This window comes from Hetaerina americana, unplaced genomic scaffold, assembly GCF_022747635.1.
Source record: "Hetaerina americana unplaced genomic scaffold, ioHetAmer1.1.p SCAF_1, whole genome shotgun sequence".
NCBI lineage: Eukaryota > Metazoa > Arthropoda > Insecta > Odonata > Calopterygidae > Hetaerina > Hetaerina americana.
In genome coordinates, this window is record NW_027286069.1 from 43,336,289 (window position 1) to 43,361,211 (window position 24,923).

At 41.8% G+C, this 24,923-nt stretch overlaps 1 protein-coding gene across 1 annotated transcript in view; it reads left to right on the forward strand.

Moving 5' to 3' along the window:
• Positions 1 to 990: 990 nt before the first annotated feature.
• LOC139691325 (aquaporin AQPAe.a-like) overlaps positions 991 to 24,923 on the forward strand; it is a 52,283-nt gene continuing 28,350 nt past the window's right edge. Inside the window, exon 1 of the mRNA XM_071589091.1 lies at positions 991 to 1,145. The gene's annotated coding sequence lies outside the window, so the exon portion shown is untranslated. The remainder of the gene's footprint in view (positions 1,146 to 24,923) is intronic.

Genomic DNA, 24,923 nt, shown 5'->3' on the forward strand with positions numbered 1-24,923 from the left:
GAAAGACCTTAAGAGTGGACAAACAAGGACCACCGTAATTGACGGAGCTACATATTCGGATCAAAATAATCGAAAGTAGTTTTCGAAATCTCACGAGTCTACATAAATACCCTTCCACCTTTTCCAAGTTCAAAACCCATACAATTTTTACGCGGTAGAACGAAAAAAGTAACGAGTCCTGTAGCGGATATCTTGCCCCACCGCTCTGCATTTGCTGTGAATCGCAAGGTAACGATTCCATAACAAGACATGGCTCTGAAACCCCAGTAGCATACCAAATAATGAACAGTTTATGTGGAATAAATACTTTACCAGAATATTTAAAAAGAGGATCCCAAAAAATATTTAACAACTGCTTCAAAAGATTTTATTTAGCTAACAAAAAGAAGTACATATTTAATTCTCATGTTGTACACAAAACTACAGCCGCACGAGATTCCCGGGGCACATAAGCTAACATTTAGCATGAATTTCTAACAAAAATGCTAAATTACATCAGGATATCCTCATGTAGGGAAAATATTGAGTTTTTTGCTCAATATTAGTGCGGAAAACGTCACATAGGGACCCTTGATCCCTTGGAATATCATTAGTTGCCAGTAGATGATTCCGTGAAACACAAAATAATATGATTGATAAATAGGCTCTCTCTATCTCCAAGCACAGCAATTTCCTGGTTAAACTGGCGGTATATTTTTTGTCAAAATTCCCTGATCGTCATGACAAAGGCATTTTTAGGAAAGAACAAAAAGTCCCCTTTGAATTTCCACCGTGATTATACAATGTGACGTGTCACAGGTTCCGCACTTGCCGTAGTTCGGCGCTGTCTGCCAAGAGGCTTCACTCATCTCCCTCCACTGCTTGGGTCTTTTTCCACCAATCCCCACACTCCATCCATCCTCTCCCTCACCCTCCTCCTCCCCTGGGCGCCCCTCCCCGCTATCCCTTTTCCGACCTCCCTCTCTCCTATTCTTTACTCCATCACAACCGGCGAGTCAGTCAGTCGCCTGTTGCACCTCCGGGTCGTTCGTTACCTAGGCAACGGACTCCGACTGTTCCATTGGCTTGACGAGAAGTGACGCCTCTGGCTTGAGGAAGTCTTGATCGCCTTACTAAGTGGGAGCTACTCCTGTCTGTGGAAAAAAGTAAGTAAAGCAAGGCGCTCATGGAGCTACATTCACAGATCCAGTTCTCTCCTCCACCCTCCCAATTTTAGCGCATTAAACGCAAGATAAATTTTAGCTGTTTTTGGCCATGTACAGGTATCTGAGGTTTTTTGCACTGCAAGTTTTTACTCGCGATATTGGTAGACTTATTGCGTTGGAATCAACCAAATTCATAGCTGCTTCCCTGTGAAGTGACTTTCAAAGAACAGAAGATTCATAAGGGTTTGATATGTTTCCATAGAAAGAAATTGCATCTGGTTGCATTTTTTTGCAAGAATCGTATATAGGATATAACCGGCCGTTCAAGCCGCCTTCTAAGTGATTCTGCCATTAAGATATGTGTTTATGTTATGATTTTTCTTTATATCGAAGGATTAATTTTTATTCCTGCAGTTCTGTACTATACAAAATATAGCACTTTCTGCTTTGGGTTAAACGCTTATTAATTAATAAAAAAGTATGATCGTTTCTATAAAATCCTCATTTCTTAGGAAATAAAACGTAATTATCATTGTTATACCTGCAAAAATGACTTCACTCTGTTTACCAAAATGTTTGTCTTGAAAATTGAAAAGTTTATTGGAAAAAAATGGTAGATATCCATTAAAAGTGAATCGGTACAAAAATTGCTTCTTTTGAAATGTAGTTATTATTTGAGCGTAAAAACAGCATGCCAAAAACGTCATACCGCATTATATGTTTACGACAAAGACAAAAATGTGTGCATGGAACTATAACATTAATATTGCTTAATATTAAAACTATCAAGTATTACTTTATAATCGCTTAGAATAATTTTAATCTCAAATTTGAATCGACCATTCAGCTTTTTAAGATAGTAGCTTCTTTTCTCACCAATAAGATTTCCTGTGCGTAATGAAGAGAGGCGAAGTAGGTAATTTTTATTTTGTTTGTATATAATCTAACCGGAGTCATATACAGCAGCATGCATTTATGCTGTCTAAGCAAGAAATTTTGGATATTTTCCTTATAATTTTACCTTAAGAAAGCATTGCATTCATTAGTGAACGGCATTTTCATGCCTGATGCGCTTGAATTTTTGAACGTGTGTGAGATAAGGTTTTCTGATTTCCCATTTCGTTCTGCCCCGCTTTTTTTTTCTCGTGCAATTTGGAGGGACTTCATGCAGTTGTGTAGAGATATCTTCCTAAATTGGGTCATAAACTCTATACTTACGATAACGTGGCGTCTCTTGACCCGAAGAGCCATATTTGGTAACAGTTCCCATTGTTTACTGTTATGCCTCATTAGTTATCTTACGTTTCGTTCATTGTGTTTAGCTTATCATATAAAGCCGCTCACCAATGAAGGGCGGCATTGCTGTTCATGTCGAGAATTCAGTACACATCGAAGAGTGTTTGAATGAGCTATCAGGTTTTCAGGCTTATGCGTTAAATAAGGTAATTAATATGAGTGAAAACTACATTAATATATATTTCATTGCTTATAATCAGAATCCACCAATAGGATATTGTAGTCACCGAACGGAATGATTAAATCAACTATGTGCAGGGGAATTCGATTGAAGATAAAAATACGATATTTATGGCAATACAAGCAGCACCTCATGGTGCGATTTCCAATTGTTACTAATGAAAATAACGAAGAGTACGTTGTTCTGAGGTCAAAAGCCCACGGTGGCGTCGCATTCTTATTAATTATCTAAAGAGCGTGTCGATTTCCTTGCGTAAGGCGAGGATTCGGAGCACCTGTTGAGTTCCCTCAGTTCCCTCTCATCTCTTCCTTCTTTAGGCATTTTCACACTCTCATTCCCTCTTTCGACCTCGCCGACTAGCATCATCATTTCCATCCTTCTACCTTCCCATTCCCTTCCCTCTATCCCCTCATCCGAACCTCTCCTCATCCTTCCCAAACCCTGTTGCCTTCTTCCTAAGCCATTCCTCTAACGATTCCGTGCTCCCGCCTCCTCTTCTTACTCCCACCCGATCTCGTGTGGTGTACCGCCGATTATCTCTGCCCGAAGCGTCCCTTTGGAAGAAGGTTGGCGCGCGGGCGTTGAGATTCCAAATGGACTCCCTAGATTATAATATTACTGAGGGCTGTGTTTAATATCGCCTAAAACTCGTTGTTATAATTAATAAACCCCGTTATTGACTATAATCTACGAGAAGCTCCGAGAATTCCCTCGACATTGACTTTTTTCGGCAGCAATATTGAATTAGATTATTTTATTTATAAAGTATTATATCCGAATAAATCGGGAAACTCCCTCAACTAGAACCAAAGTAACAATAAATATCCATGATACTTCGGGGATTTGAACCCGCGACCTTTGGGTTACTTGGTGAGAAAACTAGTTACTCTGTCGTGGCCAGATAACGCCAGTGACAAGATTTCTTTTTCCTCGTTGATTTAAGGGGAAAAGAGATATGAGGGAATAATGAACTCATAAATTGTCAACGATGAAGGAAGTATTACGAATCATTCGCAGAAACTATATTAGAAATGATTCACTCTCATGATATGTTGCGGGAAATAGTGCCAACATTCTATCTGACACGTGCATGTGTTGCAGTTAATACTGAAGCACGAGCAAAGGGATGCTTCAAAATATCACGATGAGGGACGGAAAAATCAAGGGGTTGAATATTTCATATTCTGCATATCCTCAACCATCTTGAAATTCTTCATAGGAATTAAGTCCAATTTCTAGAAAAAGTACGCCTGCGGAAAAACCGTGTAATCGAAATCAATAGCAGTGGCATTGAAGCCGAAGCATTGCGAAATGAAACTTTTTTGTGTAACCGGTACCAGGCGAGGTTTATCGCACACCGCTCCTTGTTCTCGTGGTTCAACTGTTGTGGAGGGAGAGAAACGAGGCTAACGGCTGTGCTACCTCCCTCTTCTCTTGCCTAGGACAAGTCGGTTGGCTGACCGGCAAAGAGCGTCTTTTTCGAACGAATCGACCGACGCCAGGTGGAATCGAAAGAGAATAAGAGAGCCTTCTCTTCCCGACTCTGGGTCGCATCTACCACCCTCGCCCCCACCTCGACCCGAATTCCAGGCAAGCCAAGAACGAAAATAAAAGAAGGGCCCTACTAAATTAGTATACTACTATGCCTATTCGCTCTACCTGGCGACGCTCACGTCTCCTCCGCTGTACAAACGTATATAGTTCAGTCTCTCCACTCCAAGATAAAACTAATCCGTTCACATGTGAATACGCTATCTTTCCATTTATGTTTTTCTGCTTTTGGAATGGTGTGATCTGATATATGCTTCCCCCGTGATATCAAATATAGGCCACATTTTAGATTGATTCCTGGGATGCGGCATTCCAGTTGCGATTTGTTAGCGTACGATAATTGCGAAATCATTGTGATATCACTGTTTTATGAGTGGATGTGATTTTCTCATTATCTGATAAAAATCGCCAAAATTTCTTACATCAATTTTTTTGGAAAAATCAGTGTCCCAGTGATCGAAAAATAAAAACTCTGAGATTGAGAACTAAAATAATCAGGTAACTTAAACGTTCATTTTCAGCAGGCTCTCTAATTTTTTTAAATCTCAGTACGTTATCTTTCTTCGATGCTTGTACAAATATTAGCCTTATTATACCGTTAGACGCAACCGAACAAAATCCGAAGAGCTAAACATTACCAGGACACTTAGACGATAGCTTCACGACGTTAATTAATTCAATTAACTACTCTGCTGAGTCATTGAACTGGCTCGTCATACTTCCTTTTCCGATTAAGAGAAATTCCCCAACAAAACTTTTAGATTTATTTATATTACCACATCAGATCCTTCCTCGGTACACTTTTTGTGATGATAACTACTCTGGATGAGAAATTCGCACGTCCTGGAAATATATCTACCCTGGTCGTTCTCAGAAAATATATATTCAATTGGCATACCCAACCAGTAGCAACGTTTGCGGGTAGTTCATATGATTAAACTTGTAAAACTTTTTCAAGAATACTTATTCACCAGCGTGTCGGGTTCAGCTCACTGGGTCACTTGATAACTTATCCTTCCTTACTGGCATAGACCGCTTTCATTAGGTATAGATAGAGAAATAGTTTTGATTTTGGAATTGCTCGTTTAAAGTATTCTCTGAAGGAGTTTCATGGTATGCTAAGAGACATCTACTAGCAAAATCCCATTGGCCCCATCCCTTTTGGAGGATTTTTTCATTTTCATTTTTACCACTGCAGATACAGTATGGCGGATGAAATGTTTCGCCAGCTTTAATCTTAAAATATTTCCAGTCCATGACTCTCGGACCGCTTATTTTTTGTAGATAAAAGTGTTCAATGTTGTTTATTGTAAGTCACTCATTTCTCGGGTAGGAGACGTTAAAATGATCGCACTGGACCTTGATTCATCGCCATCAATGTAGGCAGCCACACAAATGCGAGTGACAGAGGAATTTTTATCCAAAAGCTCTCAAGCGGAGACATTCGGCGATAAGGGGTGGGATGCAGCTGCCGCGGCCTCGTTTAAGGGCATAAGGGGGAGGCGTACTTCAACGAGCGGTGCGCCCACATCACGCAATTCTTCTTCTGCTCACGTATTGAAACGAAGTATTTAGTCTCGTCCCAGCAGAGTAACATTATCCGGTTTCTTACAGGAAATTTAAGAACGCATCCCACACCGCGAGTATTAGGGGCGAGGTTCTACCAAACTCCTTTTGCGCACGCTCATTTCTAGCCCTCTGGGCATAGCTAGTTCACTTTTTGACCCCTCTTCGGTCCCGAAAATGGTAAAATACATTCGCACCTTTGTTTAATACGCCTCTTATTTGCATGAACCCACATAAGCGAATGCAAACTATTCCTAAAAAAATGTAATTATTATCCAAATCCCTCTTAATCGATGACATCGAAACTTGAGGAATTTGGAATGACAAGGAATTCGCTTTTCAGTCTGCGTTTTCGACAAACATAAGTGACCTGAAACATGACTCAGGCCCCGTTAATACTGAATGCCATTCATTTAAAAAGTTCAAGTGTGCCGATCTTATAGAATAATAAAAGTTATAGGGCATAATAAAATGAGAAACTGGTTTTTCCTTTTAAAAAGAAATGTTTACAAATGCCTGTCATAAATGCTGCCTGCAGTCCAATGGTGAAGATTTGAAATCTTTCGGGGAGACTTTGAAATTATTACTTAGAATATTATTTCGGAATCTTTATTTCCATGTTAATTCCTGGACATATAATTTCTTTACCATGCTTCATATTTCGAAGTTATATATTTATGACCAACACATAATTTGGTTCTTTGGGTACGTATTCCACTCAGTTTATTTCATACTATTTAAATAACCGTGTCGTATTCCTGCAGGCAATTCATTGTAAATGCATGCTCCAGGCTAGAGATTTTTTTATCTCTCACAGTCGCATGCAATCACGGAATGTTGTCATAAATTCCTGACGTTGTTAGCGTAGTTTGGAGGAGACCAAGCAATTAATCGAACCAGGAAATGGATTAATCTTTCGGAGCATTTTCGATACTCCGTTGGTCGATTTAAATTTCTCGCCTTGCCGACAAAGGAACTAAAATATCAAGCTTTTCCACTCATTGTTTACTTTTTTCCGCTTGGTAACACCCCTGGACCTGATTACAATATTTTAACATGACGATGTGTTAATCGAGGGCGACTGCAATCAATGACCCGCGCTAGCCAAGCCCTCCCGCTTCCAGTCGTCTTTGGTCCGCCATTCCCCTTGCCCCTCCCCCATCCCCTTACTCTTCCTTATCTCCCCCCTCTGCCATTCCACCGCTCATTGTACCCGCAGCTCTCACAACTAATGCCAGTGTGATAATTTGCTCCCATCGAAAACTGCCTATTTACGATCCACTCTCGTCTCTAAACTTGAATGTAACAGCGGCACTTAAAAACGCCCCCTTTAATACCAATCATTTGCTTCGAATATTTATCAAGCGGCCAGACCGGGACTCAGACGAACAACTCTTTATGATTTCATACCCGCCACGAGCGCGCTGCGTGGGTGGATATGTTCAGGTTTTTGACCGTTTTGAGAAGAATTGCGCATAGTCAATGGAGAGTGGTGTGCGGTACAAAATGCTTGCGAAACGACCGAAAATATCGTTTTCGGGCGGCTAACGCTTCTTCTCCCCCTCCCTCTACTTCCCTACAAAGATCACTTGGTCGTAAATTTCCAATCTCAGGGCCCCGTCTCTTTGACCAAAATAAGGGTGCGAATTCTGTTATGCGCTCAAAAACGACGCAGTAATGCAATCAAGGCCTCAATAAAGTGCCACAAAGACGAGATTCCTGTCCGCTGATCCCGTTCGCCATAAATATGGCCGTGCAGCACACAGGGCGGTCGGGACCGGCCGGCAAGGAGATTTGGCGTAGAATGGAATTCAGGGTAAGCGGCGATGGACGGCGAGGGTGTCTCGAGGCACGCCTTCGAGTTCCAGACCTCCGTTCTCGCGCTCACCTTTCGCTTTGTCTCACGCTGGGACGCCGTTCGAGTGGAGAGGTGAGAAAAAACCCCGAGGCGGTGGGTTCCGTGAGTCCATCAGCATTTAAACATTTCCCTCGACCAATTGGCTACGCGGAGAAATGGAGACCGGAAGGACCCGCACCCTCAGAATATACGAATGAGCCATCGGCAGTGCTCTTGCGTTGAGCCAGCCCTGGCTAGGGATGCGCTTAAAGTAAAGCCGACTGTCATGGAATTCATTGTGGGTTGTTCCAGTAAGGTGGCCAACCAACCGCCGTGAATTCCACGGGGCAGTCCTGAAACTTAGGCATATATACGACGTATTTAAAGTATTTTCTGAGGGAATAAAATTGCTCCTTGTATTACCGCTAATAAACAATAGGGAGATTTTATTTTCGAAGAGAACAAATAATTTGTTTTGTCTTTTTAAGTAAACGAGGCCACTAGACAAGTGACAAAAATTTCATTAACTACTCTGACATTTTTCAACTGATTACCAGCATCCATCAAAGCCATTCAGTTTTTTCATTCATTTTATGATATTGTAAAATTAAGAGGTAGTATAGTTAGTTAGTAGGTACAATTCTCTAGTATTTGGTGTTTTCCCGGCACACGTTTCTGGTTAACTTTTCTCGGGCTTTCCATGGGCCCAGCATTTCACCTGCCGACGTTTATACGGCACTATTCTGTCTTGCTGTTTACTTCATAGTGATGTTTAAGTATTGTATCCCATTTCTGCTGAATCTTCTGCTTTGAAATATGTAACCGCAAACGTAGTGAATCTGCGACAGCAGCATAAATGATTTATCCTAACAAAATTACTTTCAATATGTGTATTTCTCACGAATTCCTCGCTCTCCTTTTAATATATCTTGTTTCATACATATCTGCCATGCTACTTATCAACCCTGTTCATCATTGCCACATAGGAAAGGCCCCAGGAAATGCGTGCACTTCTTTCAGCCTTTTTTTATGAATTTTATTATTTGTTTCCTCTTTTTGACATTCCACTCATTTAATGCCGCCAAGCGCTGGATTTTTTTCTCTCGGCGCAGTGAATTTCTTCCGTGGCAGCTCTTAAATTTTATGTTATAATGAAGGACCATGCTATTATTACGCCAAGAAGATGGTAAGAGAATTCAAACGTTCGTAATCTTAATATGGAGAAGGCCGTGGGTGAGAGGGGATGGCGTGACAGACCTTGGCAATGGGGAAGGGGATTTGAGTTCGCCTACAGTCGGGAAAGAAGAATCGCGTTTGACTCGTGTATTAAAGATTTCTCTTATTCTTAGCTATTATGAGATATAAGTCTCTGCTTGAAAGGTAGAAGACTAAGCAAAACGATCGAGGCTGATCAGCGAAAATTGAACGATCCCGTTCTCATGGCGGAAAGGTCAAATGGTTGGAATAAGTCCAAAATATACTCCGCAGACATAAAAACACTTATTAGCTCATCCGATACTTTTATATATTACGTGTACGGGGGAGAATGGGGCGTTCGGGCGATGCATAATAACAAAGTGTAGAATACGAAGGGAGGGCGAGTGTGTGGGCAAAGCGTGGGGAGACCGGATAGGCGGAAGTGGCGGAGTGTGACGCAATGCTCGAGCAGGCCCCAATTGTCAAAAGTGAAATATCGAGGTCATGCCTCGTAAATACTAGGAAGTTGCTGTGATATACTAAGTATATGGAATTATTAAAACACTTGGTTCGGGGGATTTTGAACGAGATTTAGTCATCGCCAACTCCACCGTCAGATGACGAATGGGGTAGAAAATATTTCGGCTGGTCAGATTTATATCCAGAAACTCCCATTCACCCTCAAGCACCCAATATTTCTTTCCAATCACTCGATCAACTCGCCTAGGGGGACGTGGAGACGGTGAATCCAGACTCATCCCTCTCTTAAAATTAATAATGTAAAGGATCAGAGGGGACCTAGGAGATTAATCACACTGGTAGCATTGATCTGTGACTACAACAAGGGGAAAATAAGTATGGTTTCGGTCAAGTTTTCACAGTCGCAGCGATGATTTTCATTCAGTAAAGGTCCAAAAGAAGAATGATGACGGTAGTATAGGCAGTTGTGCTGTTCTAAGGTTTTAAGTAAGGGCAACACACGGCGAAGGGCATCGCTTGTGGCACGTTATGGCTAACTACTTATGAGCGCTAATGTGGTTTCTAAGCGCACCTATTAAATAAAAGAGTTAAGTATATGTATCGGAAAAATATCTTCGAAGAAAAATGAGTTAATGATCATCAAGTGGAGCGGCAAAGCATTTCCAATTAAAAGGCTATGACTTTCGCAATGAAACAATTCGCTGGCTAGATTTCTCTTGCAGAAGGCTGACAGAAATTTTAGCGATACTTATAATTTCAAATATCAAAATTGAAATAGCAAGCGATCAAAATGAACAAAAATGACGTCCCTGAAATAGTCACATTGTTGTTTCCGCGCAGCTCAGTATTTGTAAAAATTCTGATGAAATAAATGGCCTAAAATAAGAATTAAGACCGAACCTTTCCCAAACTAAGAGAATAAAAAGAGAGGAGAACGAGAGAAGATACTGAGAGTGAAAATTGATAAGACGAGAAAAAAATGCGATTGTGGCAAAAAATAGGGCCTTCCTTAACTACGGATCTATCTGCGAGGCATTGAGGTGCTGCTCACTTTCGATTTCTCGCGAAGAATAGGGACCCCTGTGAAGGAATGAAGCGCGTCCCCCCTAAAACCCCGACTCTTTTTTCCCCCATCGTCATCCCCTCAACAACGAACCTCCTCCTTCCTCTCCTGGCATTCCGCCCGCCCCTCCCCACCCTTCCATCTTTTCCGCCTGGACCATTCTAGCCGAAGAAAGGGCGCTTCTTCTTCGTCTTTTCCCTCCGCACCCATCAATTCGTCGCCCCCTCCAAAGGCAGAGAGAGAAGTCCGTGTTTTTCTACAGTGCCGCAGCCCGGAAAACTCCGCCCATCCCTTTCCCTTACTTCTTTTTTTTCCACACCCCCCACCCACCCCCACGCGCCCCGCCCACCCGTAACTCCTACCTCCCCCGACCGCTTCGCCTCACGCCTTCCCCCCCCTCACTCAACCTTCCCTCCACCGCTTCTCCTTTCCCCTCCCAGTCCTTCCTCACCTGCTCTTATACACGGCGTTCCACCGTTGCCACCTCTTCTTTTTCCCGGGAAATGCACAAAAAACAACTCGCATTTCCCCCAAAACCCCCAAAAAAGATTCATATTTCTCCTACGCACCATTCCTCCGGTGATGAAGCGGTCCAATTTCCGAGATGGTGTTGATAATGGGACGCACTTTTAATAATCTTTCGTCGGCGTGCGGTTTTTACCCAATTTTGTCCCGCGCCGTCTCGGTTCATGTTTCTTTTTTGGTTGGCACGGTGCCACCATGGGCAAGATTTTGCCCAATTCCTTTAACACCAGTGGTATTTTGATGTTTTATTATTTTTTGATGATGATCTTCGAGGAGCGATCATCTAATTTCTACAAATCTAACGGGGAATAGCTCTTTTTTGTCGATGCGCTTCATATTGTGCTTCGGTGGGCGCAAAACATTTGTTTATCACCCTTTCAGCGCACATGCCACTCAGGAGCAAGTGTTGGATTCAGGGAAAGCGTATAAAGGGCGGATCCCCTCCCCGAGATGTGTTTGTGAAGTGTTCATTCACGTAGTGGTTTCCGAGTACAAACGTACTGTTGTGGGTTCGTTAATTGAGATATTTGCGGAAGCCTCTTAGCATTCCAGCTCATTTTTGCAGTGTTGTATTGACATTTGAGAGCTTTAGTCGTAATTAACAACGATTTGATCCTGTTTATAGAATATGGAACTTGCAAATACCATGGATCGATTTTGACGGGATTTTCCAAGTGAGAACCCTCCGAAAAGTATTCATCAGGGTGGAATGGAATGAAGTATACTTATTGTATTCGTAAGACTATCGAGGTGCTGGCGCTTAAGATCTAACGAATTCCTAAAACACAATTGGATGGAAGAGTACGACCATAGAACACGACCGAACATAACTCGCGGTCAGCCCTGCCTCTTGCTATCGTTGGATTCTGAAGATAGAAAAAACGTTTTCTGTGTGACGGGAATGCATAATAGGATTTAAACTTGAGTCAGTTGGGTGTATTGAGCTTTACATGAATGGTCGCCCACAGGCACAACGGATTTCAGAAGGCATGAAGGGAGGAAGGTCGGGACGGAGGGCGGGAACACGTGAGTGGCACTGAGGCGTGAGAAGGATTGAGCTTATACTATATTCTTAACACGAGCGGCGGACGTCTTTGTCCACCCAAACATTTTTGTTTACTGAAAGTAAACACTAACCGTGGTGCCAGAGGTGAGACATCCAGATCATTGAGGGTTACGAAGCAGATTAAGTCATAAATGTTTTAATGTCGTGATGTTTCACTCGATTGCAGTTATGAGAATCGCTTAAGGAATTAGTGGACACGACATAGCTGGTAACCGGGAACATTGAATGCATTTCATTTTATCTATGAAACCATGGATTATGAATTGGAATGATTTCTCAGGGAAGTTCGACGATTCATTTTGTAGTTTTATTAGATTTTGGGTTTAGGCACTGCGATGTCTAAGATTAAATCCCACCATCTAAGCCTAAGTAACCAATGCTAAAATCAATGCCCAAGAAGGAATTATAACTCGTGATCTTTGAGCCACTGGACGTTTCTGACCTCAAGACTGTGGCCATCCCATTGCTGTTGTATCTCTGAGTTCTCGCGAAACACTTCTGTCTTGAGTTAATTTCTCTGCGAGTAGTTTTTCATTAATAGTAAACATTTCTGGAGAATTAACGATCACCCGTCGTTGGAAATAAGACGACATATGCCTGAGGAAATACAGGTATAAAGCCCGATGTTTTCGGACAGCGTTGAGAATACCCAGGAAAAGGCATCATCACGGCCCTTGTAGATCATGACGCTTCATCCCCAATTTTTTTCCCTGGAGGAAAGACTAGCCATACTCGTAATTGAGAATTTCACGGACTCAGCCGCGAAAAACCTTATGAAAACATGGCGTCCGTGGAGTCCCGCCACTTCTCTTTGAATGGTGGACAAGAAGAAAGGGAACGAATTCGAGCAGAAGCCCGCGCTTGACGAAGAAGGGCGGTGACGTCGACTCGTACTATTCCCAGTTTCAGGAATCAAATTCTTATCGTCGCCCTATCTCCACCCGGGCTACGGGCGCGCCTGTGTCCTCGAATATTCCCACCAACGACTCTTTTTAACGAATACGAATGGAGTTCGTCCCTTCTACCCTCAACCACTCTACCCCGCTGCCTACCCACACGACGCAGTTCGCGATGTTCCACACCCATCTATCCAATTGCTCGTATCGCGAGGAGCGGTTATCTGTTATTGACGCTGCGGGTCACGTGAGCGGTTGTCAAAATGCCTGGTAGACTTCCATAGTGTACGTCTAATGAATGAGATTTAACGTCTTGGTCCTCCGTAACAATGAGCTCAATGTAAGAAGTATGTATGAGTCTTGTTTTATTCGTTGGTTGAAAACTGATTATTTCTGGATTTAAGTATTTACGTACATAATGGTATGGTGAAAAGCGAGTAATTTTCTCTTTGGAGTGAAGATAAGGGAGGTAGCGATTCCGTTCCACACTTTTTTCCGCGCAGAACTGTACATTCAGATCGTAAACTAATATTTATCAATAGTAATTGTAGCATCGAGTTTGGGCTTGGAGGGGATAATCAAGCGCTAGATGCAGAAGATATAGTCTGTTTAGGCCGTCATGTCGTAAGAATAAATGTATACTTTATGGAGTACATTTATGCTCTGGCAGGTCAATTCTAAAATACCTCCGACAAATATTTTCAGATGCCTATTCAATTCATCGTATCACCTCATAAGTGTCAGTCTTAAGTATAATAATAATAGCAAAAAGTACATCACTTGTAGGACACTAAAGCTACGAATAACATGCATTTATTATATTACAATATTTTATTTGAATTGAGAGGTAATTGCATATTAATTTTTTAATAAAGAACACAGCCTTCCAGAATGGACATTATATGATTTAACACATTTATGGTACCTTCGGTCAAAGAAAAGATATTTAGATAGCTCTCTGAACTATATTTTATGGTAAGGGAAATTTAAATGTTTAGTTCATATCGATAGGCATACTTTGGACATTCTGAAATTGTATCATCAACCGACGGAGAAACATAAAATTTCTTCGCAAATACGTTTCAGTGCACCCGAGATGGAGACGTAAATAAACAAACGAAGGCAAAATCGTGCCATCCGAGAACGTCGAATGCGGCGTCCCCTTCCATTTAAGACCCCCGCTCTCCCCGCCTCCCCTCGAAGCATCACGTATCCGCGGCCTCTTTTCTGCACTCCCTCCGTACCGTGTTTGTCGGCGGGACAGAATCTGTTGCAGTACTCGCGGTGGTGGTGGTCCCGTGGTTGCCCAAGCCACGAGGGAGAGAGAGAGTCTTGACAGGACGATGACCCACAGGTAGAGAGCCAAGGTCATGAGCTGCCTGCGGGGGATGTGGGATGGTAGCGGGGGGATCGGTGAGGGGGGTTTATGAGAGAGCGGGGATGGGGTGGAAGGGGAATCGAAGGGGTTTATTTGCCCCAAGGGATGGATGACGGGAATGATGGGGTAGCGAGAGGGTAGGCGGGGTAAGTGCAAAGAGGGGTGCCCGCGGGGAGAGACTGTGATTGAGGGGGGCGTAAAGGGAGACGGGGTTAAGGTGGGGAAAATGAGAGGGATGAATATCCTGGCCTAGGTATACGTTCAACTATCGCCGCCGCGTGCGCGAATAGAAATGAGCTCTGAAGGCGCAGCGCCAAGCAGTCATCGAGTCTCCTAGTCGACGAACATGATTCATTCCGTTGCACCGAAAAAAAATCTCGACCGTGGTGGTCTTATTTTGATTTCTCATGTCTCCATTCTCGTGTGGTGAGAATGCTGCTACATAAGGCATTAAGGGGAATTCGTGTCATGCAGTCATGTGCGGCGCAGCCTTTAGAAATTAATGAACCTGTTACGATATGTGACAATTGTTTTATGGTTAAGATCTTTTCGATTGCCATTGATTTCCAATTGAAATAAATAATATACGAAAAAAAATTATTTTTATTAATGCTTGTTTCATCTAAAGGTTGTTTAGCAATTTTAAGTAAAAAAGGAATAAAAAAAGTTCGTGCCCAGAAAGTAAAAAGGGCATTCTTTCAAAATCCAGCCCATTCCCACTTTCGCGGTTGACTGTTCACATAGCTGGCGCCTATCCATTGTGGAGTGTACATTTTAGGGGTCTCTAAAGTCAGATTTGCAATGAATAAGTCCTCCCGGGATCTCGGGAAAAGATGTATTTTTACGGAAAGAAATGTTGTTTCTTACGTTAGGTTAATTGAGGACACTGCAATATTTTTCGAACACTGCGTAGAAATTGCATTCATTTGTTGAGGAGAGAGGCTTCTGTTCTGCTCCCTAAACACTGGTCTTGGGGAGATAACTGGGACGCCCATCATCCTAATACGACGCTACATATTCATGGATCCCTGGTCCCAATTCTCTCGGCTACACCTTAGAATAGCAACTCTAATCCACGTTCAAGGGGCGTGGAACCCCTGTCTAATTGAGTGATTTGGAGCCTCGCCCACCATACCCCCCATTGTTCCGCTCTATGGCCTCTTCAGGGCTCCCTGAGCCACCGCATTGCAGCACCACAAATCCATTTTATTGCTGGGAAAATAATATTCTCTTTTCAATGCAAATCGATGATAATAGTTTCATGATTCATTGCTTTATGTGAACGCTGGGATACGTTCAGGAGCAAAGGTAGTTTGAGGGTGCAGACGAGCCAACGCCTGGCCACAAGTCCATCCTCGAAGACAAACCGCCTTAATTTGAAACGCTCGTGCAGGGAAGGGGCCAAGAACACTAAATTGTAGTTACCGATCCGAAACTCGTGTCCCTCTACCCGTGATTTCACGGTTTTCTTCACACTTAACTCTCTCAAATTTGGAAAAATTTAGCATGATTTATACATTTTCCCCTACCGGTCAATGACACACAGTTGCAAAAATAGAGACGAGGATAGCAAAAAAACTAAAAAATGATTTCATGATGACCATAGGTTTGCCAGTTGATCCAGTCCCAAACACATGAGAAAGATTAATCAGGCGTTTAATCCTAAGGTGCCCCGTAGTCCGCGTCGCTTCTGTGGGTCCGTAGTCACGAGCATTACGAAACTTCCATACACATGGAAAAGGAAGGGATGACGGAAATCTAGGGAACATCGGAGACAAAGATATCAAAAGATACGAAAATAGTTTTGCGGATGTTAAGAGGCTAAAAACTTTGGCGCCGCCCAGAGAGTTATTCTTGGAGCTCCATGTTGATGGAGCATGTGATGCATAAGCAATGTAATTCATTAGAATTTTTTTAACGTTTTAGATATAGAAGCCAAAGATTGAAGTAGGTTTCACGCCATTTCACGTGGCTTTCCGTACTCGAATCTCGTGCAGGTATTTACAGATATTCTTCAAGTTCGCCGAGGATCTTTGAGTGAATGAACAAGCAGTCTGACCCAATAAAATGCCAACCTGATTAATTCACTTTAACGGCGGTCGTTTTCATAGCTTCTCGTGCGTTGCTCAACAAGATAAGATTCCGGTCACTCTTGAGTATTTTAAAACCGAGTCTCTCGAGTTTTAGAATTCACGCCATCTCCTACGCGAGAGAAATATTGTAGGTATCATGTCTTTCAGATTGGTATTTGTCTTTCAACAAGTTGAAGCATTTGCGGTTTCACTCGTGGAAACCTGACATTATTTAATAAAATTATTTGAGTGAAGGGCCAAGTGCTGTATTAGAAACTGGCTAGAAAATTGGTTAGAAGATGGTATAAATGCTATTATTAGTTCTACCAACAATTCAACGAGCCAGAAAACAATGGTCGCCAGCCTAATGACCTTTTTCACGTCACTGGTGCACGAGAGTCACCGGTCGCCTAGGGAGTTGTTTGTGATATCTAAGTGACGCAGGGGTTTTTTCCAAGTGGAATGGGGTAGGGGAATACATGCGCTGCGGTAGATGTCTCCAAACCGCACACGGAGCGAACCGCATGAGTAACAGTGCACCATCGGATATCTGGTCGGTCCTGATCTTCGAGCGAGGTGTTGATTTCCTAACGGCTGGAGGATTGGGAACATTGCGGAAAACTGGAATCCTCAACGGGTTCATGAGGCCGCAAACGGATAATACTATCGGCGCACGCAATAATGCTGAGCTCAATTGATTTTGTGACTTTGGTGTGACGGGATAAACGAATATGTGATTCAAAAACATTTCTCTCACGTTTGCTCGGGCCTGGAGGGCTCCAGCCTCAAAAATAGTTGCTTTTTATTCCATAATCAGGGTGCATGAAAGAAGATAAATTTGCATATAATTGCAAAAATCCTCCAATGTTACTTAACCTAGTGAAGAGGGGATGAATAGATTTTTCGTGGGTGACGTTTTACGTCACCCACGAAACGTGAAACGGACTTTTTCGCTGGCATCCTTTCTTGGGGCATGTGTTGACGTTAAAAGAATCGTTATTTTTTCAGGATATACAACTTTGAGGAGAGAAGCTGGAAATAAACGGACAGATTTTAAAGTGAAGGGGCACACTCAATTTGAGAGCTCTTCGCTGTTACTTTTTTCCAAATATTTCCACAAAAAGTGCTTTTTCTCCTATTGATTCACTGTACGCGACTAAACGGCAGTTTCGTCGTGCTTTGAGAAAAATATGATACTGCCAAAACAAATGTTCATCTATAACCAAAACAATTTGCTCGTGTTTATACTTTGAGGATGTCATCACCAAAGCGAATGAAAGGTAACTCTGGTGATGTATGTATCTGTTTTCATTAGTTTAAGAAAATTCACAAAGGTCCCATTTCATATTAACAACCCTATCGATCATAGCTAAATTTGCAATCAAACATCTGGATCATTCAAATTTTAATAATCACTTCATCTTCACCAATCTCCGATGTAACCATCAATGAGCGCAGCGTAGTGTAAAATTGGGCTGCTTATCTAAACAGTGAACACCTTCACGCCGTTTCGGTCGTTTCATATTTCACTGAATACATTTAAAGATTTCTCGCCGACGCCCTGGGCGTCCATTACCGGTTTCTGCAGACCTCTTCTGAATGCTAATGAAGCGAGCGATGCAAGATGATCCATACGACGGAGGCGCTTTTCTTTATTTTCTTAATGCCGTTTTTCCATGCAAAGATTAGGAGAATGGTGGAAAAATGATATTTTTAATACTTAAAATTTTGAGAATGGCCATTCTAAGTGAGAAGAACTCTCAGAAAATAATTTAATGAGAATCTCTCTCACTCGCATACCTTCGCCCTGCATCAGGAAGTCCGTGAGTGAATCATTAGTCGAAAACTAGTTTTTGATTCCTATAAAATGTGACGTGGAAGGGGAAAACCCGGTAAAATTGTCCAGTGACCTCCATATGATCGGAGGCGATGGAAATTCGCGAATTTTACTTGGAAAATGATAGCACAAGAAGCAGCCATCATAACTTCTTTTTAAAAATGTACTCGGAAAGAAAACATCCTGAAGGTCGCCGAGAAAACAACAGCCGTTTTTTTAAAAAACAAAAATAACTATTATTTTATATTTTTTAATGTCCTTTTACCTCATGTGTCCACTGACTTTTCAGTATAATCGCCAACACTGTTTTTATAAGTTACCATACCATGCTTCTGAATGCTTTTCTTGTTACCAGAAGCTTGTCTCGCATGCGTAGGGAAGTATTTTACTCTTAGATGCCGTATTGCATGTAACTGAAGTTTACACTACCTCGATTATTCGATATATTTTACATATTTCTGGGTAACTAACAATTAAGCAAACCTTAACTTTGATGGTTTAACACTGGTGTGGAGTCACTTCCTGCCACACATCCTAGCAGTTGCTTGCAAGTTAAAATGTAGAGTATGTAGAAATACCCATACAGCGTCTGTAATATTTTTCAGGAATCGTTTATATTGACTGCAGGGGCCTAAGGCATTCAAACAACCATCAAGAGACGATTTAGATCCCAGAACAATGTACCATGACCTGACGTATGATCATCGACGTAATTTTTGATTTGAACTTGCGTGATTCGATGGAGGACGAGAATGGTGTCACGCTATCGATTAGGGTTTGCTTTGAAGTATATAAAGGGTCACCCATTTTCCATCTCCCGTCGTAATGTGGTCCAGAAATTCATCGCTTTCTTGAGCATAATGTCTCAAAAATTTTATTGTTGTGGTTTTTGTCGTCTTCTGTAAGCAATCGCGATACCCATTTCGAAAATATTTCATGTAATCACGGATTTCTGTAACAACTTAATACAGCTGGTGCTCATAGAGTTCAAGATGCTTGAGGTGATGATCGTGGCTGATGGCATTGACATGGGATACCCGGTCTTCCATGGTGAGGAATGGGTGACTAGAAAAAATATGATTTTTCCCAAACATTAAATTTCCAAACCCAACCAACACCTAACTGATAATTTTTCAAAAACCATATCAGCGTTAACTGCCGTGGTGTGACCGTTATTCTTTGAAGAACTTTTTCTGTATTCCGAAGGTGAACAATAGAGCACACTTCATACGCCACGGAATTGTCAATTTTCGTTGCTATTTCAAAACATGCACGGTAATGGTAAAATTTACGGAATAAGCTTCAAAACTACCACAAGCCAAGCCAACATATGATCGAAGATAAATATATTCTCCTGCGTTGCGTATATTGACCCATAGCGGTGTGAGGAAACAGGTTTCACTTTATGGTTGACCCTCATACTTCGTCATGATAAAGTGAAGCATAAATAACGAGCGATGAAGTCATCAAAATGGATTAAGATTTCCAGTAGCTCGTGCACTAATTTTTATGTTAATCATGAGGAGTTTTCCTTTTCTAAAACTAAAGCGTTGGAAAAATGCTATGTATTTAAAAGAAAAGGATTGATAATTTATCCATCTAGAGTCAATGAATTACAATGGTCGGCAGTAATTTAATCAAACTTGAACTCAGATTATTTTTTAACGATGATAACATTTTCAATGCCATGAGAATCCGTTTTAATCCACTTAAAATTTTTAACTTTCTTCACAATATTTATATAAATTCGCGCCCACGAATATATAAGAGCCTAATTGGCATTTTACGGCAATTTTCTGAACACATCGAATTTACGAGCTGTCAATGGTTAAAACACATCCAAATCAGCGTGGTATATATTTTTCAAACGTTAGGCTTAACCGCTGCTCACGTACATCGCCACCAAAATAAGGGATGCTTCTGTTCCCCCAATTTGGGATATCGAATGGAGCTTCCAGACTTAATTACAGGATGAGCAAACATAATTTCGCGAATGGCTACGAGGCCAATGTGGCGGTAAATCGCTCAAATCGCCCCGACGAGGGCGCAGGCAAAGAGTGCCGACAGTTGATCGAACCAAATAATCCCATGGAGGTCGCGCGACTCACATCGGGAGATCTCCTCATTTGACTACTGAACAAACACATGCACAGTTTACGAAGCGGCTCAGCGCATTCGTCCGAAAAAATAGAGAAACTCGACAGAGGCACGACTCCCCGCTCACACGAAACACACAGGCTCGGAGATAGCGCCAAATAGTGTTAAGTAACGAACAAACGGCTGCCGAGGAGGAATGACATAACAAATGATTATGCACGAAAGGGAATACGGTTCTTGGGTAGAGAGGCGAGGAGATGTGTCCGCGATAAAAAGGTAGAATGAGGTCGACCAAATCCCTCTTTCTAACTCATTCGAATGATGTGTAGACGGCTATGGGAGGGTGCGTGGATGCGGTTGTATTAACTCGCAGGATGGCTGACGTTTTCGGTTGGGAAGGGATGAGTTAGGTTGTGGGGCGAGGAATAGAGGGTCATACAGAGATGGGAGAGGCGAGGTTTTGTGAGACGGGAATAGGTCAGAGGAAAATAGACGGGGATGAAGGTCCAAGGTTCGTTGTTGGAGGTACATACGGGACTCCAATTACCGCCAATAGTCACTGCATAGCATGGGGGAACGCAACAAGACCAGCCTACAATCGCACGAGGGACTAAAAAAAACACATCCCAAGCACGAGTTCGCGAGTGCAGTTAAATGCAGTCGAATTGGAGTTCACTAAATCGCCTAAAGATACGAAAGTAGTAATGCATTAACGAGAATGGTATTTGACGAAGAAAGATAACCCATGAGGATATTCTTCAGCTTCGGATGGAAACCATTACAGCACGAAACGATTCCCCATTTCACGGCTAAATCTGGAATAACTTCATCAAAAAATAAAATTTACAACTATTATTCTGGTAAGTATATCTTGTAATCAAATTATAACTGAAGAAAAGTGAACAGCTCGGGAAATCGGATCTTAATTTAGACACAGCTTAAACCCAGTCAATTGCAGACGGCATTATGCAAATAGTTCCACTTAGCCCAAGATCCAGTTCATTTAGTTCGATTTCAAGAATGTGCTCTCCTTCGACTTGTTGGATTGATAAGGACGGAAGGATGGGAGTGATTTAATTAGTAGGGTGGAACGGGGGACGATCGGGTAGATATTTCAATCAGGTTCGCAATGCGCGCGTGCACTTGCGCTGGCTCGCTGGAACGGCGACCAACAGTCCTTGTTTAACAATCGCTGGTCAATAACGGGCGTAGGTTCTAACCAAGCAGAGCGGAGGAATCCAGCGGCGCGCTGGCGCACGGAAAAGAAGTGGCGGAGGGGCGAATCGAAACGGAACCTCAGTGGCGGGGTGACGTGAATGAGTGAAGGAATTGGGGAAGGGTGGTGGTTGGGGAGATGGAGGAAGAGAGAGAGAGCGATTGTTAAGCCACTCACCTCCGTAATAGCGCCTCGTGGTGATTACTCCCTCATGGGGCGAGAGTAGGAAGCATCGCGAACGACGACGGGTGGGATTGGCAATCATTATTCAGTCATGCGCTCACTCAAGCCGACTGTGTTAGTCTGGTGGACCACATGCCGACCCCAAGGCTGCTGGTTCGAGTCCCTCATTCGGGAAATTTCCGAGTGAATTTAAATGATCTGCGCCGTAGGAAATTATATATTAACCCAATATGAAGTTCATTGCGATCAGGTGAAAAGGCCAATTTCCGAATTCAGAAATTGAGGTGACGGAAAAAAACGCTGAAACTCGAGTTTGACGCCAATTTTTTTTATTTCTCAGCGACCTACGGTAGTCGGACAAAATCGGAAATTGGAAGTAAAGTGAACGTGGTGAAGACACTTCATTTACAATTTTTGAAAAAATCCCATTGTTTACATGTATAATAAGAAACTAAAATAAGAAGATCGATTGGAGATGTTTGCTTCCCAAATATGTGCAGAAATAAGTAGATTAATTGGAATCAAACATGATTTTTGAGGAAAATTAAATTTTAAATCTTGTTCCCTTAAAAAAAATAGCCAAGCCAGGTAACTCGCAACGGATAACGAGCTAAAATGTTGCCAATATGTCCCCAAATCGCAAATATGACCGGGAGCCTTGAGGGCAACCACCACAGGGCGTCCAGCAGGTAAAACAGAATGCTTCAAACGAAGAAACTTGGCAAAACAATCCCATTTATTTGTCTGGAGACGAAAGGTCCATTTCTAGTGACACGCGTTGTCTGCGTGGCTTCCAGCTCTCCTGCTGAAATCCGCTGGGAAAAAAATCTTCCAGGACTTTCATCATACGTTCTGGCGTTAATATTTCTTGTTTGTTTGTTTAGTGACAAACGCAGTTGGAAACTGAAGTGGAGTACATAATAGTGTCGACCAGTCGGGTGTATGAGACCTTCGACTCCGCATCAAACTATTCAAATCTCAATTTGATCTTGGGCTCCATACAGCGGCATAGCTTTTTAACTTTAACTATATTCAATGTTCTCATCAATAATCATCATTCCTGGGATTGGTTTATTGCAGGATATCACGAAACACTTCGATCTGCTTATCTCTCATTCATTCATATTTCATGACTCCCACTACAACTCAGTATCATGTTTCACATACGGAATCTATTCATTAACGCAATGGCTTAGAATTAGCTTAGTTCTTGAAATCAGTTTATTTCTGCCAGCTAATCATCCATATACGTGTGCTGATTTATTAATTTAGGACAAGTTAAAAGATAGATTTTTTAAAAAGAATCCTGCGCCGGAAGTACGCGTTGTTACCCGTCGACAACCAAGGAACTACTTCATATATTCGTATTTATTAAAGGAGAACGTAAGCTTCAAATAAAATTTCCTCTTCATATAAAAGAGATTGCATGATCGCTTGAAACGGCATGAAATCAATTGTCAATGATGCCACTGTTTGATAACATTTTAATCAGTTTGTTTACACCCTCTTATTATTATATGAATAGATCCTCGCGAGAAATGTACATTCGACAAATATACATTTTTTAAACCATTAACTTTAGCACTATTACAGACGAGAAACTCTGACGTCGAGACCAAATTTGGCGGGCTTTTTTCTTGTTTGGCAAGATTGGCGTATCCGGCGTCAATTATGATATTCATTTCCGTGAAATGGACGCCTATCTCTGCGATGACGAGCCGCTTGGATCTCCTTCCATCGAAAGAGGAGCGAGTGCCCTTACACGCTTGTGGTGGGCCCTTTCATCCGTCTTGTGCAGGAAATGTGGCAGTTTTCACAAACTGAAGCGGTTTTGGCACTATTTCCCAATCCTCACCACGACTTCACCTTACTACAAAACCTCAAAATCTCTCACTCCAAATGAAATCTTGCCTGACAGCTCCTTCACTAAGCTTTTGCCGCTGGCTAAAAAAAAACTCACTAGCCATTACCCAGGCTTTTGAGTGAATCATGTACGCGTTTTCTCCGATCGGTTTCGGGAATAATACAAAACAGCCGATGTTGAAGGGAGAGGAATCAGTTTATTCTCGGAATTACCTAGCGCGGAACCTATTAAAAAAAATAAATCTCAGGAGGGTACACAAGGTTAAGGCAAACACTGATTCAATAGCTTCCAAAAAGTCAGCACTCTATGTCAAGGTATATTTATGGGATCACACAACTTCAGTGCGCAAAAAACAAAACGTTGCATTAACCAGAGAATAACCACAAACATTAAATACTTCAAGAAGGTGCATTATGCAGGAATAAAAAGATTAAAAAATTATGAATCACGAAAGATTTTCGTCAAATTTTCCATTTTCAATTAAAATCTAAGAAAACGAAATAAAATTGTATTTTTTCCATCTTTAAAGAAATTTTCCACATAGCCGTGTAATTTACAAAAAAATGAATCACCGTCATATACCATCATCCGGTGAAACCAGGAGTAAATATGATTAAATTTTGTGGAAAAGTGCAAAGTCTAAGGTGGAAAATATGAATTGTGAACTTGCAATCAACGATTGATTCGGTTAACAGCGTTTAACAGCGCTTCAAAAGATGGACATCGAAGACAATGGCTTCCTCAACCACAAAAATTCTGCCGATTCGGGCGGGCAATCTTATGTCCAAGCTCGCATAGCTCGACCCAGATACTAGAAGGATGATAATTTTATCTGGGTCGTTATTACTGTAGAGAAAAATGTAGTTACTCAATTTCACCGAAAAAAACACCCAATGATAAACCTTTTGAGGCACCAAAGAACACGTTTCGGAGAGGGAGCTCCTTCCCAGGAACCGGAGGTGGTCCCTCAAGGTACATCCTACTCTTAGGAGAGAGATAAAGACGCGTAAACAAATGAGTCATTCTTGATAAATGATACACCCGTCATATGTAAATAGCGCAAGATAATGATGTCATTGTTGCATAATTCACGAGGAAATAAGAGTAGTTGGTTAGTTTTCTTAGTCGAGCGATTCTGTTGGAATTTTTGAAATTGTTATTCAATAATTTTCATTTAATAATAAATCTAATGACGGACTGACTTAAACTGTTGCAACTTCAAAGAGAACTATAAAAATCAATCACTTCCATTAAATCAATATAGACATATACTGAGAAGTCCCTTATTTGTTGCCAATGGGGAATTTGGTCATTTTATCATAACTATTAATTTTTCGTTTGTCTCCCTTCTTGCTCCTCAAATTGCAAAACAGATTTTATTGAAGATTCGACATTTGATAATTGGCGTCGTAACTGATCTGGTGAATTTTTAAGCGACATGGCTCTCACCCACCCCACCGCCGAACAGCTTAA